This window comes from Rhipicephalus sanguineus, chromosome 2 (assembly GCF_013339695.2).
Source record: "Rhipicephalus sanguineus isolate Rsan-2018 chromosome 2, BIME_Rsan_1.4, whole genome shotgun sequence".
Lineage (NCBI taxonomy): Eukaryota > Metazoa > Arthropoda > Arachnida > Ixodida > Ixodidae > Rhipicephalus > Rhipicephalus sanguineus.
The window spans coordinates 3,441,872-3,455,448 of NC_051177.1; the positions used below are offsets into that span (position 1 = coordinate 3,441,872).

Genomic DNA, 13,577 nt, shown 5'->3' on the forward strand with positions numbered 1-13,577 from the left:
TTGGACGCCTCGCATATGCCGTCGACGAAAACGAGTTTTCGCTTTCCGTCGGTCGGAGCCGCACGCAGAAAGAGCTCCCGCTGCCGCGAGAGCACGGGGGATCATTGCAGACTCACTGAAATGCAATCTTGCTTCCACAGCGAGATCTTCCCTGCGATGTTCAAGGTCTGCAACCACATCCATAGCGGCAATCACGAAAGCCGTTAGCCATGCAGCGGCCGTTTGTACACGTGGTGACGTATCATGGCGCCTTCTTATTCGCTGAGAGCAATGAGATTCGTGACGACATCGCTTCAGCGCCGAGTCTGAGGCGAAACAAGTTCTGAGTAAGAGATTTTCGGCCTTCGCTTACACATATCACCACTAATAATTCAGTCATCTTTTCACACCCAACTGAAACTGTACGCATACTTCAGTGCCCCTGTTCATTCCAGCTGAACTTCATATTTCTCGTTAGTGCTCGTTTTTCCCTAACAAGTGTGCGTATCAGACGCCCAAGCAGGGAGAGAGGGATCAAAAACACCGACCTCACTGTCGGCTTCAATAAGGCGGGAAGCTACAACCAGACTTCCTTTTCGGCTGATACAGCTCTAGAGTTCGCGTTTGATGTTTCACGTAAACGTGTTATCTGTGGCTACATGAGATGGCATCAGCGTCACCTGGTCGATATAGTCTCTGGGTGAGGCAAAAAACACAAAAAATAGGCTGTGAGCGCCGTAGATAGGCAGTGTCTATTCTCCAAGCAGCCGAGAAATCTTCGGAAAATTTTAAATGCGAAGCATTTCTTCGCGAACCCTAGGCATGCAACCACGACAGAGAATGAGAGAAAAAAAACAGCTCTGCATGCCCATTTGTGGGAAAAAAATATGCACACGTTCAACATAACCGCCGTGGTGGAACGGTGCTCGGATGATGACCCGAAGACGCGGCTTTGATTTTGACGGACGCTAAATGTGAGAGGCCCGTGTTTTCGATGCTAGTACACGCCAGAGAAACTCAGGTGGTCGACACTGCCGAAGCCGTCCACAGCGGCGCGCCTCATATGTTCATATCGTGGTATTATTTTTACACTGCACGCGACTTGAGAAATGTGTTCCCCCCCTCCCTCTTTTTTTTAAACACGTAGGCTGAAAAACAAATTATTTAGAAACATTTCTAGTTGACTTACTTTCAACACCTCTGTGTATGCTGTTCTCTCAGCCCTAATCGTTTAGAGCCCTGTATTTCAGCTACTTTAGCGAAGAGGATGCCATGGAATAGCTTTCTGAACGTGTGCTTGAACGCCTATGATATACCCAGCGTGCGCCGACGTCGCCGCCGCCGCCGCCGACTCGGAACGACCACCACGCCGCCGCCGGTCGAAACCGACGACGCGGCGCACACCTCTGTTAGCGACATTTGTTTTCGTGGCCGCTACAGGGAGCGACCGCAGCGCCGCCATTCGGTAGAGCCTGAAACGCCTGTTTTAGGCACTTTTTCTCCCTGAAGACGGCCACTGGCCTAGGTACTGAGGAGAAGAACGCCCCTAGCTCCACTTGTCCCTAGCTTGATCGGCAGCCATAGGCCATGCGCGCTTCACGCCGGTGTCAACCCACGCCAAAGTAAGTTTTTGCATTCGCTGTCCTGCGGTGTTTTCTACCGCGCGACGGAGCAAATGAGTTAAACTGGCCAGGCCTTCTGCCTGGTGTGTTGTGTTTGTGTGCCGTTCGCCTTCGAACTCTACCTTTGTGAATTTGCACCCTGTGTGAGCATGGGCCAGTCAGAGTATATGATTACACCACAGTACAAGTGCTTAGCTCGAGCTCGGTTGTAGTCGAGGTGGAACTAAATTCAACAATTCATTATTTACGTGACGCTACGGCTTCAGTCCCGAAACTTGATTTGGTGCAATTATGTTACTGTTACTGCAGCTTCTGATCGGTGCAGCTATTTTGCTGGAGGGAGGCTTCAATGTAATAGAGTTACTGTTTTGTACTACATGTCCGCGTCGTTCCACTTGATATGTCATGATACACTTCACGTGTAGATGGTCGACGCTACCATCTGTCCAATACATTACATGGTTCTCAGTGCAACTGTCTAGCGCTAATTGTACCATTTTTATTACGTACCTCACTTCGCTGCAAGTGTGCTTCTTCACAGCCCTGTGCTTCTTCGCAGCACGGGGCACAGGCATAACAATTGCAGCACGTTTGATGTAATGCAGTCCTACCATCAATTTGTATAGGCAAGACAACACATAGGACAGTGCACATTGGACCTTTGTGCAAAGTTTAGGTATTCCCTGTGACCTTGGGCGCTGCTGACAAATGTGCCATTTGTCTGGTTTGTGTAGAATGCTAAAATAATTTGCTGCATCAGCCAAGGCAAAGCAGAAAATTAAGCTGGAAATGGCCACTTCTCTGCATTACAAGCTCTGTGTAGTGGTGCTGTAAATTCTGCATTGCCAGATATTGTTGCGTTAGAATCTGACTACCTGCAAAATTTTGACTGGCACAAGCACCCAGTTGCTGTATTTCCGGTAGACCAGCTGCACTATTATTACAGCTGTCGTTTCCCTTGGTTTTGTCCTAGCAAAGACGCCACCTGGTTCAAACAGCCCATGTACAACTGTGATTAAAACTGTGAATAGCATGCACACATACACACTTTAATCGCTATGGTTTACCTTTAGATGCAACAGATTTCAAAGAACACTGACTGCAACGGTTGATATCACTTCCTTTAGAAACTTGCTCAAAGCACATATCATTCTGGTGTAAAGCAGCTTGCACAGTTGTAAGAAAGCGGGCAGTTACCATTACAATTTGCAGTGTTCCACTACTTCATTCTTTAAGGGGCTCCTCAACCACTTTTCCAAGTAATCATCGAATGACCTCAGTATCGGGCCTCACGAATCGATTGCCGCAAAAATTTCTTGAATTCGTCAAGAACGAATAGAGTTACAGGGATTTGTCACACGCTTTCAGTGCTTCCCCTCTTCTCTCAGCTTGCTTGAAGGTACACGGAGGGATGGCATAGAGGAAAGAATTCACGTCATGAGCTTGAGCATGCGTGATGAAACACGATTGCTCTCTGCTGTCATTCCTGTGCATGAGTGTGGCTACTATAGAGCACAGGGCCAGCGTGTGGCAGCACCTTGGTGGCAAGAAACGCATCTTATCCAAATGCCGCTCTTTATTTATGTGGGATATTGGCCTGCTATGTGTTGTTCAATGTCAAACAGCAGGTGCCGACAGCTGCGAAGAGAGTGAGCACAGCCCCCTGTATGAAAAGAGGGTGCCTGTGAAAATGGCAACTTCACGCTCCACTTCTAATCTCTCCTTGTTGCACATGACTGCAAGGCTTGGCTGAGCTTTTCATAGTGGTGTCTGCTTTCCACAGGATGTGGTTTCTGAGCAAAGAAACAACTGCTTGCAGCGCGAACTCAACACAAGGACAAAAGAAGACGCGGTGCTTGTTCGTGCCTTTTGTTTTTGTGTCAAGTTCACACTGCAACCAGTTGTTTCTAATGATCTACCAACTTTCCAACTCTCGTTGACTATGTTTTCTCACCAAGACTACATTTTTTCACCAAGCCTGACGGGTGGTTCATGACCTCTTATAACAACTTTTTCATGAGCAGAGTATCCTTTAAAGCTTCATGCAACATTAAAAAAAAAATCATAGAATCAGCCCACATTAGTAAACACAAAACAGTGAAAAATTACATTTATTGAAATTCTACATCTGTCTTTCCACTATTTTCTTTTTCTATGTGCGATTTTCAACTTTAGAAGGCATCTGATTATTTATTTATTCATTTGAGAATACCTCACAGGCCCCGTAAGAGGCATAGGGTGAGGGGGGCATACAGTAAAATTCAATACATTGTATGGTTGTATACACACTCTACATTTCAGAATTCTAAATGTGCATGGTGTGGCTGCACTATAACATGCATAAAATATACAGCTGTATCCTTGCCAGGAAATGGCTGTATTTTCACATTAAGCTGAGGCATCGGCATATTTAAATAAGTGTTGCAATACTTTACTGGATGGCTGTGCATTTGGGCACATGTGGCTGGCAGTTATCACAATCTTTGTATACAGGGCAGTCTTGAGCGGTCATGCTTTATATCCTATAGATCTTCGACTAAGATTTTCTTGCTTGTCACTTTTATCAGTATCGAAACTTTGCAGTATTCATGCACCTTACAGTAGCTTTTTTTTTTTTTTTTGGGCGAAACCGACCTGTTACTAGAAAATGTACTAATATGATAAAGGTCTTCAAACTTAGGTTACCTCTTGGTGATTGTTGCCAGAAGAGATAATTTACTCCAGTAATCAGAGTGGAGTGTCTGGCAGTCCTATGCAATCTTTACTGCTTGGGTGGTACTTAGTAAGTGTACACAATGATCTGCAGTGATGTTTTCAGGCTTGCTAACATGAAAGCAGTAAAACAAGCTGGCCACTTTTACAGCAGTAGACAACTTATCCTGAAACAAGGAAATCACAGTGGTACCACTACCTGCAGCAGTGACACTTAGGTTGTATCACAGCCTGTGCCCTATACTGGTACATCATTGAAAGACTCATCTAGCCTGCACAGATGTCATTATTGTCATTGCACCTCGAGGTGGCTAACTTCTTTTTAGTACCGTGTCATCTGTAACTCCGCTCATTCCCATTCTTTACTGGTTTGAAAAAATTTTGCGGCAATAGATTCATGAGGTAATAAACTGATAAGCTATTATATGATTACTTGGAAAAGTGTTTCAGGAACACTTTAACATACACTGTGTGTTCTAGCATGCTACTGTTACCAAGGTTGATGCACAACATGGTTTTGACACAAGAAAGAAGTCAAGACACCACAAACGCCAACTATCAACTGCAAAGGCACACAATGTCGGGAAAAAAAGAAGACATGAAAACTTATCTGCGCATGCTGATGCAATAGATGAACTTATCAATCCGGCACGTGTGGAGGTATACGTGAAAGATAAGGCAGTTGATTTATTCTTTATGCAAGTTAATAGACGGTTAGCTCATGCATGCGCATGAGCTAATAGTGCGCGTGCATGCGCACTATTATCGATATGCCATGCCTCGATTATTAGATCAGTTTGTTCATTCATATGCCTGTAAAAAACTGCGTATTTATCGAATTTTGGCGTGGACTGACACTCTCGACAATGTAAAGATAGATTAGAAGGTGAGCCTCCGCTTAACAGTATTTTATGTTCCAATAATCTCTGGTTAACACAGTGGCTCGTCTGTCCAATGTAGAAGCAGCTGTAGCTAAAGGGAACCTTATAAACCACACCTGTACAGCAATCAGTGAATTTGTTGGCATGTTTTATGAAACAAATGTTATTCCGCATCGTGTCTACTATTACTCGCTCATTCTTTCTCTGCACAGTGCACAAATCTTACCTAGATAATTGGCAGCCGTAAAGACAGCATTAATGCTGTATCTACTTCCCACTTTCTTTAGCCTGTGAGACATGCAATGAATGTAAGGAATACCTACATGTTTTTTTCTCATTGCTTTCTGCAACCATGCTCGGACTTAGCATAACGGATTTCTTTAAACATTCCGCGATAGTGGCTGCCCTGTCTTTGCACGCCCTGTCCTTTAGTATGAATACTTACCAACTAGCTCAGCTCTCTGTTATTCTAAACATGGTTTTATTCCACAGCCCTGGGGAATGTCTTGGAATGCTTGTTCTGGTTACAGACTGAAATGTTGCTAATCTTGTGGGTCCTTATTTCTTCTTGGGCACCTTGTGCACTTGTTTCAGTACATGTACTAGGTCAATACAAATTTAAGTGAGTCAGGATATGCACTTTAAATGATGTCTTCAAGTAAACAACAAAAGTGAGCTTTCCACATTGTAACTGTTATTGGCATTTCAGAAGCAACACAGCAAGATGACCAAAGGATGTACCACTTCAAGATGGAAATGGCTATGTTCAAAGATATTTTAGAGATGTACAACAAGGAAGATATTGGGATTCTCGTTGCATCGATATATGCGATCTGCAATAGCAATGTCCAAAGCTTAACGGGCACTTTCACGTAGAGAGCCTTCCTTATTACAGCACTTATTCGCAAAATTCTTGCAGCAACATGTTCACATCATACAAGTGCGCATCTCTCCATCAGAAATTTTGGACCGCAAGGTTGTTTACTGCCACTTGAAGAAACACCAAAGCCTCCAACCCAATAGACAGTAAACAAGAGTAAGGTAGCCAACATAAGAAGGTGCAATATGGAGAGAATTGAACATGCTTTTCTAAAGAACAGAAGAAGCCTAAAAGCAGTGAAGAGCAAATTGGGCACAGGCAAAAACCAGGTGTATGCACTAAGAGAAAGGCAAGGCAGTTTCACTACCAATATGTATAAGGTAGTCAAAGCAGCAATGATTTTCTACAGAGATCAGCCAGGACAACAATGGTAGTAATAATAGTAGTAGTAGTAGTATTCCAGACGAATCTCACCAGCAATGGCAGGTGAAGGAACGAAAACTTCTTGTCAGAAGAATTGGTATCTGTTCATCTTAAAACCGCTTCATGCACAAAAAAAAAAACACACCCCTAGAGAAGATTCTGCCAGGAGCAAAGACACAAAAGCAAGACAATTATTGGAAGCTTTTTACATAAGAAAGCAAGAAAGTTTGTGTGTTAGTGATACATAAGTAGTTTTATATAAGACTGAGAAACAGTTTATTGAGCGTGTGTTATTGTATTACCCCTGATGTTCAAATGGATGTTTGTTGCGCAGGCGCGAATTGATGGTACATATGTGTGTGTGCTTTCTGGGAATTAAAGCAGCTGTGAGTGGTGCCATGTCCAGTCATCTTCTCTCGTGGTGTGCGTCTGCTTTTTTTTTGTGTCTAAAGCAGCTTTAACATGAAGGAAAGAAAGCCTTAGAGGGAATGCAGTGGGGCAAAGCAGTCGTTTATGATAAGGGGTGTTGCTGTACAGTGATGCTATTAGTTTTCTTGTGCCCTTTGCAGCCATCTGCCACTGGTCAAAAAAATGCAGCCCAGGAATTTTTCAGCTGTGCCAGACGGCTATGGCGAGGAAAAGCATTAAAAAAAGTAATAGCATTGCTCTGCGATAACACGCCAGGTAACAGCAGATCTGTTTAAAGACGGGGGCACACTGTCCTTGAAAAACTGGCCAGTTTCTATATGCAATGCCTCTTTACTGTGAGCGTGCTGAAATCTTTGAAGAATGTGAATATTGCCCTAATTAATTATGTATGACATTACTATACAGATTTATGTACTTATAAGCTTTGTTTATCAATGTCTTGTACAGTATTAATGTATTTTTTTGTTTTTGGTACAGTTAACTTATGTACCTATTTGTAATTTGTATCCAATAATCATGTGCAGGGGGTCATGGTATGGTCTCGTAACCAAGGGACCCTTTTCTGTATATCCCTTTTTGTTGTAATCATGCTTTGCAAAATAAATGTTCGAATGAAAAGGGGCGTCAAGAAATTGAAAAATTAGAAGCCGATCAGCTTACTCATAACTGCTAACAAGGTATTTGCAAAAGTAATAGCTAATAGAATTAGGACCACCTTAGAATCCAATCAACCAAATGAGTAAGCAGGATTTCATACAGGCTACTCAACAATAGACCTTTTTAGCACTGTTGATGTTATGGATAAATGCATGGAATATAACCAACCCCTATATATAACCTTCACAAATCATGAGAAAGCATTTTAGTCAGTTGAAACCTCACCAGTCGTGCAGGCATTGCAGAAATGGTGTGTACACAAATTGTATACAAAAATACTGGCTAAACTCTAGCTTGCTGAGCCGTAGGAGTACATATGTAAATTTTATTACATTGTTATAAAACGGACAGTCAACACTGCCACGCCAACTGTTGTTAGACAACCGTTGATTAAAACATTTATTCACGATCTACACGGTGTGGCTGCAGCATGGTGGTCATTGCAGCACATTTGCTACAGTAAAATCACCAACTATAAATGGTATGTCTTTCTCTTGTCCGACCCACACAAGATGTCTTATAAAACTTCCAGTGTCTATTTTCCATGTTCCTGAGATGATATAGACCAGGGGTGTCAAACACGCGGGCTGGACCTTTCGTAGCGGCATACCCACGAATGACTGTCTTTGTCCCGCACTTTTTTTTTCTTAATAGTCTTTTAGCAAGCTACGGAAATATGGTACACAAATACGGTAAGGCAGTAGGGTAGCGCTCCTCCTTTCCTGCTCGTTGTGCTTAAGCCGCTCCCAGATCAGGAAACTGTGCATCCTCAAACGACAGGTTCCTCGTTAACAATGTGTAGGCTGACAGGCAACAATGATGCGTGACAACCGCACAGTAACTTGAGAAAGCTTTTGTGGTGTTGGGTTGCCTTCACCGGCAAAAGCACAACGAGTGGGAAAGGAGGAGCGCTACCATACAGCCTTACCGTATTTGCGTACTATATTTCCGTAACTTGCTAAAAGACTCTAATAAGTATGTTTATGAGCTACAGAGACGCGACTGGTTTTAAGCATTTTTTTCATGTGGCACCCCCATGTGAGGTTGCAGTGCGGTGAAACATAACCATGGAACAAAAACTGTATATTTCAGAATCAAGGTCCAGATTTCAGTCATTATGGAGATCTCTCGAGTCCTGCTGTCAAATCCCTCGAGAAATGACCCACATATGACATTTTGTTCAAGCTAATGTTGAAACTAACTAAATGGCAGATACAAGAATGAAGCATCAAGTTGGCGATTGCAAGTACGCAGCATATTAACTGCATAAACAATAAACTGTCAGTGCGTGGATGTTGTCAAGGCTTTTCAAAGATAATTTAAACTTTAGGCAAATTGACATCTATGGTGACTTGTGTGTGCTGTCGGGAAGAGCCTTTTTTTTCTTATAATTATTATTAATCAAGTGGTGTCGTATGTACAGTTATCAGTCTCGTCAGTAAGCAATTTCCAGCTGCTTCTTTTTCATAATTCAAAACATTCTTCGGATGGCACTAAAACAAACAAGAGCCTTCTTTTTTAAAATGATTCCTATTGCTCCCTTTCTATTATATCTACAGGAGGCCTGCACTGAGCTCACTGCACTAAGCACACTGAGCCTGCACCGAGCGCATTGAGCTCGGCCTGCCAGGCGGCGCTAGCAAGTGCCTACATCTGGTCATTGTAGCCGTAGTCGTACAGCGACCAGGCGTACAAGTCTGATGTCACGAGAAAAAATATTGAAACAATACGCACGGCCAACAACCTTGGTTGTAGTCCTAGAATGAGGACCACGTGGACGACCACGGCTATGGCAGCTGCCGCCCTAGTGTTCCTTGCTCATGACATCATGTGATTACCTCCTATAGCATCAGCTTTCATATGCCAAAGCTTAAGACAGCAGACTACGCAACTGCTGTTAGAAGCAGAAGCAGTCTACGAGGCAAAACATGTGGTATTGTGCAACGTGGAGGTGGACAAATATCACATAGCAACGTGCACTGGACTAGTTCTCCAAACAACGCCGGCAGACAAAGAATGGGCTAGAAATCACTGAAACTGAGAAGTTACTGCAGCAACGAGCTTGCAGCTACAAAGCAGGGTAAAAACAAGGTGTAGAGACTGCAATAGAAATTTTTAATGTGCAAAAGTCTATGGCAAGTTTTCCAGCAATTTCGGTGCCAATATTGTGTCTATAACGCAAAAGGTGTGACACTTTTCCAACAAGAATACATATGGCTTTGTAGAAAACAAATGGATTTGGGACAGGTCAACTTAATTGAAATTAGCTTGAGTGCATCAACCTAATTTTGGGGGTGATATGGAGGTAAGAAACATATGGGCCACCTTGATGAAGAAAAGCATCATTAGCTGGGCAGCGTTCACAGGCGAGTCTCGGTGAGTGCTTCCTGCTACTCACCGAACATCGCAGCCCCACGTCAAAGCAGAAATCTTCCTTGCGGAAGTGCTAGCCAGTAGCTGTTTACAATTTCTAAGTTCTGCATTCGCAGATTCATGCACCTTCTTACCCTGTGGACACATGTGAAAGCTGGCAGCAGGCTCCATAGCGTACGCCCTGCATTGAGCACTGGCCTACCATACAAAATTCCTCCAAAGACAGTGGCTACATAATGTAGTGATTTCTTTCAAGTGTTGTCGAGCGCACAGCAACAGCAGGAAAACCTCCCCAGTCACTCAGAATTACAGCGCAGGTGGCATTCTAAAGTTTTGTTTTCAGCTCGCTCTGGTGCTCCCAAAGCAAGACTAAGCAGCCACTATGACCACATGAGCCTGCCTAGCACGTTGCACCAAAGGTGGCGTCTGCTCTTCCAGTGGTATGCCTTACGCCCAATACCAGTTACGGAAGTGGCCATGAGAGCACCCGGATAAGGGCAGCTAGAAGTTAGATGGAGTAGATAATAAGGAAATAATTTTAAATGCCTCAAGTTAAAGGCACGCTGAAAGCATAGACAGCTCTGTACAAATGCACAATGTTGGTAGGTCCTTATATGGTAAATGTTGTCTAAACCATGTCACTTAGTAGGCTTTAAATAGTGTAATATATGAAGACTGCACTTACACCTATGTCTTCGGTCACCTCCGCTTGGCGGGGAATGCCATTCATGCAAACAGTGCGATTGGTTCCCAATGTGGTGATGTTGTAAACAGATTGTAAACAGATGAGCCATGCCGCCCTATTTAACGCCTTGTTTGTTCTGCATGCACGAATCGTATTTTATGTGCGTGTAAAAATAAAACAGTTTCGATGTACGCAGCTTGCAGCATTCAATGTAAGCATCGTAGACAGTCTGCCACAGCTGTATCGGCGCACTCGCGCTAGGAGTGGAACGGATTTAAAGGCTGGGATAGTAGCCGCAGCAGCCCGTGGAGGGTCCCCTGTAGCGCCAAACACGTGACTGACTTCTTGCGATGCAGAAAATGACCTAGCCCTTTCAGACTTCAGGAAGCATGTCAATTTCTTTTTGACAGATTTTATGCCTTCACGGGCCCCTTCGATGGCGTGGTATTGACTATCTTCTTTTGCGAACAAGGCAAAGGCAACATTCTGCACGTTGCGTCAGTTGACGAACGAATGCGACCTCGTTTCAAAGTCCGGTGAAAAGGGCAGAATATAAAAACAAAGAACGACAGAAAGTTTCTAGAGGTAGGAATCAGTCTTTAATCGGACGAAAAGCTTCAAAAGCCGACACATGAGAAGACACGATGTCTGGTTCTCTAGTGTCCGTATTGGCGCGGCTCACTTTCTTCTACGATAAACATGGGAGGAGTCGATCCCGCCTACGTCGTGCCAAGATGCAAGGACAGCGGTCGCCGTAAAGACGATACATATTTGCTTCACTACGCAGACAGCAGGAACGTCGTGCAGCATGCAGTGGTGTTTTGCTTACCTTCTATAGTGGCAAAGCGCAAGTGTCGCACATCAGATTTCGATGCTTGATATCCCGGATGGTGCCTAATATAACCATAACGTACACAGACGCATATATATTCCACAATATCAAGTACAACAGTGCAAGGAAAGGTTGCAATCGCTTGGAGTTTCAAAAAGTTAAACAGGAAGTCTCCATGACACCGGTTGCAGGAAGCAGGTGGCGCTTCGCGCAGTCAAAAACCGAAACCGAAAGCTATCCTTGAGCGCCTCCCGTCATTTACCCGCCGACCCACTCACTTCGATGAAAAGAAATCGAGAGAACTTTGCTCCACGGGAGATATGGGGATTTTTGCTGTATTTTAAAACACTTATGCGCCATATGGCTAAAATGAAGGTGTCGAATAGTGGTTTCTGCATCGAATTCTTTCATTCAGCAGCAATTTTCACCCTTGAAGAAGACAAGACTGCTTGTTGAAACGCTGACTCCAGCGACACTCCGTGTCCAAGGATTTTTCACCTTTTCAAGCCTCCATCTTCCCCTGAACTTCTGCCATTTTTGGATTATCAATTTTGCTGGCTAGAGGAGCTCCAGAAATTAATCCGATGCCATATTATGCAGACATCCCTTTAGTTATCACTCTTGATAGAAGTTATATGGAGGCATAAAGAAAAACATAAATGCCTCAGCTTGCGCCACCGAGGTGTAACAGGCTAACAGTGAACAGCTAAAACTTTTGATTGTGAAATGCTGCCATGGTACAACGCTTTGACTAGGCTGTCACTGGAGCCAACATTTCAACAAGCCGACTTGTCTCCAAGTTGCAGCCACGAAGACAAGTAGTACGCTTGTCGAAACAGCTCCAGCAACACCCCGTGTACAAGAATTTTTTATATCAGCAAAATCGGTGTTCTTTTGTCCAAAGAATTAGTTAATGCTGTTTATTCTGACATGGCAGTCGCTTAATTCATTGCGCTCCAGACAACATAAGCATTTTAAGTCGACTCATTTTCATAAGTAATGCTGCATGGAATGTGTTATACTGCGCTTCCAAAAGTAAATGCAAAATTTCAACAAATGTTGTCGATCATAACCTTTATTGTAGCAATTCCAACCAATATGCTGGCCACTTGGCATAGGAAGAGCAATGGAATTGATGACTTGGTCCAAGAACCTGCACGCAAAAGGCACAATAAGTACAAGGTGTCTCCATCGAGCAGGCATATATCACCACAACAAAAATCGGAAGGCTGACTTGGCAAACGCACAAGCACAGCAGCAACACTTTGTCGAATTGTCGAACACCTGTAAATGCCAAAAGCAGGGGCGGTTGAACAGCTGATTTTGTCTCACTTAATGAAGTAAATCTAGATATGCTAAAGAATCTAGGGTAGGCAAAATTAACGAGCTCCTCCACAGCACTGTGTGTGACAATCATATTGTGGTTTTGGGAATATCTGGAATTCTAATTTCATCTTGCACACAAAAGGCATATTAAATGAAAAAAATGTTTCAGTCAAGCATGCACATACACCTGCATACCAAAAAAAAAAAAAACAAGAGGCTATAGTTTGGTCAAAAGACAACAGACGATGCAGCACAGGGTGACAGTGGTTTAGGGAAAAATTCAGCCTAGTTGGCAACATACTAAGAATTTTTTGCACATAAGCAACACGAGGAGATAATTGGAGAGACACAACACATGCACTAACTTTAAACAAAATCGTTTATTGCACACGAGGCAAACATTTATACAGTGTTGGTGCCCTCACACTGCACCAAGAAGCCATGCACAGAGATTTATTTGTCTTTTTCCAGTTCATTTTTACAAGACGTACGTAACACTAATCAACTAACGAACTATTGCACAATCAAGAAAGCAGATTCTTTATCTGACAAGGACAGGGACAGAGTGCTAACACGATTGGTACCCAATTTTTGCAATTCCTGCAGCTAATAGTATTATAAATCTCGTTAGTTCAGCTCTGTTAGTTGACAAAACCTTTGTGTTCTGCAAGAAAGGTTCACACATTACAATGCTATCTTAACCTATCATTCATGCAGCTGCTTGTTTGCCCAGCATACTGCTTACTGCAGAAAAGAGGTATCTGATAAGCAACAGCTTGTCTACATTCCACAAACCACATCCTATATCGTTTTCTTACAAGCAGTTTTCTTCCGTGCT

The 13,577-nt window shown here is 43.4% G+C and overlaps 1 long non-coding RNA gene across 1 annotated transcript; it reads left to right on the forward strand.

Moving 5' to 3' along the window:
* Positions 1-1,425: 1,425 nt before the first annotated feature.
* Positions 1,426-6,251, forward strand: LOC125757086 (uncharacterized). The gene is made up of 2 exons (XR_007415034.1): positions 1,426-1,601; positions 5,904-6,251. It is a non-coding gene; the product is annotated as an uncharacterized LOC125757086 (long non-coding RNA).
* The last annotated feature ends 7,326 nt before the right edge of the window (positions 6,252-13,577 follow it).